This window comes from Podarcis tiliguerta (genome assembly GCF_965153285.1).
Source record: "Podarcis tiliguerta genome assembly, chromosome: 5".
Taxonomy (NCBI): domain Eukaryota; kingdom Metazoa; phylum Chordata; class Lepidosauria; order Squamata; family Lacertidae; genus Podarcis; species Podarcis tiliguerta.
Genome location: NC_139538.1, coordinates 35855593 through 35860889, shown reverse-complemented (window position 1 = coordinate 35860889; position 5297 = coordinate 35855593).

Sequence of the window (5297 nt, the reverse complement as noted above, 5' to 3'; positions counted from 1 at the left end):
CATTGGGCTGTGGTGCTTTTTAAATGACATGGTAAGGAACATGTATGTGAACAAAAGGGCAATTTAATTCTTAACTAATTTGCTACCTATCAATAAAAAAAGATTGTGCTGCTGATTCTAGGAAATAGCAATTCACCAAGTGTGAAACATAGTGGGATAACCAAAGACAATCTTGATGACCTGCACAGAATGAAACACGAACACAAAGGTATCATAGATAAAAGTTAGCTTCTATATAAACACATGAACCCTTTTGGTCAAACATGGATAGTTTAGTATAGTAACAAAGATCTGCAGTTTAAGTCAGAAAATGAATTTATTTCAACACAAGTTATAATCTGTCTAATCTTCTATATATCAATAGACTGCAATTTGCTTTTTTAAAAATCCTTGTATCTAATCAAAATTCAGGGAGCTGACTGGATAGCCCTGGAGGTTTTTCAGTGCTGTGACATTAATTTTTTATTACAAATTTCATATATTCATTGAACCATATGGATTCCTTGCCTAGACCAAAAAATAGCAATTCGTTTTTTTCCATGTGCCTTTAAAAGTTTTGTTTTACCAGTTTTTGTAGGAATATATACTTGAAGCAAGCCCCTGTGTCAAATGAGTAATTCTTCCTGCTGTGACTTGGTTCGCACCAATAGACAACAGTTTAAGGACTAATATAGATGGTCAAGTGGCATGTGTCCCAATTGCATCTTCCCCAACAGCAGCTTGAATAAAGGTGCTAATACTACCCAATCCGTTATTCAGCTTTGGGGAAGCAGAAGGGAAGATAGCTACACTCCTGTTCAAACAACCTCCGACCCACCACACTTTAAATTGTAGTACCCACTGGAAGAAGCCAAGGAAAGACTGTGGATGCAATAGTCAATGACACTGTGAAGAGTGATGAAGAACAAGGTGGTGCAAGCATGACAGACCACATATATAATTAAAAGAACATTGCAAGATGAGCTTTGTAGGGTCTCTAAAGGAGGGGAGCACTCATTTAGTAAAAAAAATTATAAAGTAAAAGGGAAAGTTAAAAACATGAGAGGAACATTTTGGCACTCTCATGACTCATAACTTTCCAATAGGCTCCTGTGTCATTTTTGTAATATTGTACAATCACATTACATGCAGCCATTGTGTTAGCTATATTATTTTAGAGGATCCAAAGAATTAAAGTTCCTTTAGAGGTGAGTTGGAGCGTGATTGTGCCAGCCATACAGACAACATCTGCCAACTGATGAGTGACAATTGCTGCTACCCCTGTCTGTTGCTACCCCAAAATTATAATATGGCCTGGGTAAGTAAGTTTGAGAAGGGTTCCTTTTGTCACTCTTGAACCTACTGCCGTATTCAGCTTCATCTACAGATCCTAAAAACGGAGGAAGAAAAGTCTCTTAACCCAGATGTCTGGAAGGCACCATGTTGGCTACCCCCAAAATGCATATAGTAACTGGGATTGTGTGCTGTAAATCAGGAAGCAGTTGATCGAAATCTTGCATCTGCCATAGACTGATTAGGTGACTTTAACAAACCCTTCTCTTTTTCTATATTTGGAAACAATACCAGCCTACCCAACATAACTAGGAGGATTACAAAGACTTTGAACACTCTTATCATTGTTTTATTCTACACTTTCACATCACTAATGGATCATTAGAAATTTCTCGGAAAAGAGAAAGCCTTGCATTGCTTTCTGAAGGCTTACGCTGAAGGGCTCTGTTAAGCCTCCTAGGGAAAACAATTTCACAGGACTCTGATACTAAAAGGCCCTGCTCTGGGCTATAAACTAGATCTTACAGAGCACAAAAAAATGGTATTTGGTGCAGGGCTGCCTCTAAGGAAGTTAAAGGACAAGCAAGCTCAGCTGCTGGATGCAATCTTCTATATCTGATGTGAAGGCAGATAATACTGAACACCAGCCAAAGCATAATCCTTAAACTTTCTCTGAACTCTTTTACTGAGGATTACCAATTAAACCTACTAATATAATACACATTGATTCTCAGTTTTTTAAAAAAAAAATATGTAAAGTAGAAGGCGAACATCTGGCTCAGCCCTGCAAGCAAAAAGGAAACTCTTTGGTGTTATTAAAAGGCTCAGTTCAAAGAAAAAACTCCCCTCCAGCTTCATTAATTATAAAACTGTTAAGGCCAACTGATTATTCCAAAGGGATGTTCAACATTCTCAAGGCATAGATGAATGCATGGAAACCCTGCAGCCACAGATAAAAGTGCCTCAGAAGTCTGCACTAGCTTTGTCATCACCCTCCAGGATAAACAACCTTCCTCCACCTCCAAAACATGCATATTTACAGTCTCAACACATATTAAGCCCACTCAAGAGTTTTTGATGATGTAGCCCACAAACTACGCGTAACTCCTAATATTTTTTTTTCTTTGCCCTTAACTCATCAGTCCTTTCTAGCATTTTCTGTACTCTATATGCACGGGGAAGCAACAAGCAGGAATACCAACCTCCTTGTGCAATTTGCTCGTCTCAGATTGCTGTCCATTTTGGGACTAACAGTTTGCCCTGCCAAAGTACAGCACTGTCTCAGGTTCTTGGCACCTCTGTTATTACAACTCTCTTTCCAAGAATGAACCAGTGTTTCCCCTGAATTAAAAAAACACAGTAACCAACTCTGTTACATGAAGCAACACGAGTGAAGTGGCACAGAACATTTTTGTACCTCTTTCGGATCAGATAGGCCTCCAGGGAAAAAAAGTTTGATACACCCAAATTAGTTTTTGATTTAAAGCAATTTGTGTTGAATCAGAATGGAGGGGTGAGCCACCAAAGATACTCCTCACCAAATACACTACTTTTGCTCTATACAACATAGAGATGCCCCACAGTTTTTTAGAATGGACTGAGCAATGTTAAGATGTTAGATACATTTACAAGAGAATGTAAAGGTCTCTCGTCTTTGCCCAATTATGAATGTCACAAAGGGAATTATATTGAACTCAATGGCGGCATGCACAACATCCTTGAAGATTTAGCAAGGTAGGAAAAAATATGGCTGCAACAAGGCATATTTTATATCCCAAGGTACACCATGCATTTCAAATTTTTAAGAAGCATCTTCTTTTCTTTCCACTGACAATGTTCTCTAAGGAATGTTTGCCTCCACAGTACTGCACAATCTGGAGCACCCATTGCTACACTTTATTTTCTACCCTCTGCATTACTGGAGGTCAACTTAAAGATCATCATACAGTAGGAAATGAATGGCCTTTGGGGAAACATCAACACTGGTTTGACGCCAACTCTGTCAAACATGATACAATAGCCTTATGCACTGCAGAACCTGCAAGCCACTCAGAGTTCTCCCTGGTTCAAAGAGAAAACTGTCAAACAGGAGATCATAGAAAGCCACAGTTGCAGAAGTCTCCTGACCAACACTCACAGTGGGAAAATTTTCATCTTCAAGTCACAGAATTTGAAGAATTTTTGTTCTTCTCATTCAGTAGCAGTCCATTTTAAAGGCTGTCATATTTGTGACTAAGTGATTATTTTTGTACTCTTAAGTTTCACAAAAACAAATCACAACATCTCTGAAAATGCATCTAGAATGGATTCATAACTATTCACGTTTTCAGGGATCCAAAACTTAGTTTGCTGGCCACTCCCACAGAGGTCACCTCTATGTGCAGGGAAAGTCAATCCCAATGTACATGTCAGGTTCCTCATGTATGACAGACGTTCCTTGCTCAGTATGAAGGGCAAAATTACAAGGTCTCCCTGTCTGACTTCTGTCTTCCAAGGAGTAAATCTGTAGCATGTGTTTCTTGACTCGAGCAGCTGTTTCCTGCACTTTCAGTCCCTCTACTCAAAATGTTAACACCAGGGCTCTTACACAAGAAATGACAGAGTATACTCACTTTGCTGGGGCAACCACCCAACCACTTTTTCACACACAAAAAATTGCTCTGTGTGCTTTGACAAGAACTGTTCACCATTCCTACAAAACAACATAAATTTTAAAAAAATGTCTGTCTTCATGCCACATTTGATTTCATATTGTCTATCAGTGTCAAGCTGCTGTGAGAGGTGTTGACGAAGAATGACATGAAGCCATAAAAATCAAACACAGCAAGCAAAACACACGAGTTAGCACACTGGAAAGAGGTTGGTGATGTACAGAGACTATTACATTTATGATGGAGGCAAACATCAAAAAGCTGCTCTTGCAGAGCAGGAATTCTCCTGAATCAAGATCTAGAAGGTTGTTAATTATGGCCAGCCTTCTAGCAGCAGTAACATCCTCAGCTTGGCAACAAACCTTTCTGCATCTGGAAATACAGATGTTCTCCGCTTTCTCAAGATAACATATTCTCAAGATCATCCATTCAGCAAAGGATAATTAGCATTAATACCATCATGTATATGGGAGCAAATTCAAGTTAAAACCTCTAAAAATATATGTTATTGAAAAGGGGAGGTATTGGTCACATACAGGAGCTTCTCTGACATATAGAAGAAACAATAAATGAAAGATATAGCCTACATGCAGATGAACAGAAGCCTTTGAAAAGGAAAAGCAAGAGATTTAGAATTTAAATGAACACATGGATTATTCTAAGGATTCAGGGGGAAGGCTGAATATCTCCACCATTTTCATATTTCACTGAAAATATTTTAAATCTATTAATTCATTTTAGTAATTGGATTATCAAGGGCCAATAAGCAAAAAGGATTAATTGGGGTGGGAATGGAAGCCTAATGCTTGGGATCTTGGTTCCTGCTCAAGGACACATTTTTAAAGATACACATTTCTTGTTTAAGCTAAAACAACTTTTTAATAGCTGTCTGGCAGATTGACCAGCCTTCTAAATTTGCTCTTATGGCTATGAGCAGCTGCTTAGTACTTCATAAGGCAGCTGTTGTTTAAGTAAAATGGATTTCATGTATAGGTGTTTATTACTTACATTGAACTTCACCTTCTGTACCAACTTATCTTCCGCCAAAACACCCTCTCTTTTCATGGAGTATCTATTTCACTGCATTTTGTCCTCTTCAACTATGAAAGAAAAATAGTAATAAAACTGACCCCCAATGGAACCACTACCACATCATTATGTAGTGTTTGGTATGCAAGTGATAGCAACACAAGTTACAGGAAACTCCAACTCTACAGGAAAACTAAACAGGAAGCAAAATCGCAACTCCTTTTCTTGGTTTCTCAAACTGTTTGAATAACATATTTCATGGAATAAACATCAAGCAAAATTGGAAGCAAAAAGTAACCTAATTCCCAAAATGGTCAGCAACGTGGGTTGTAACGATATAAGAAG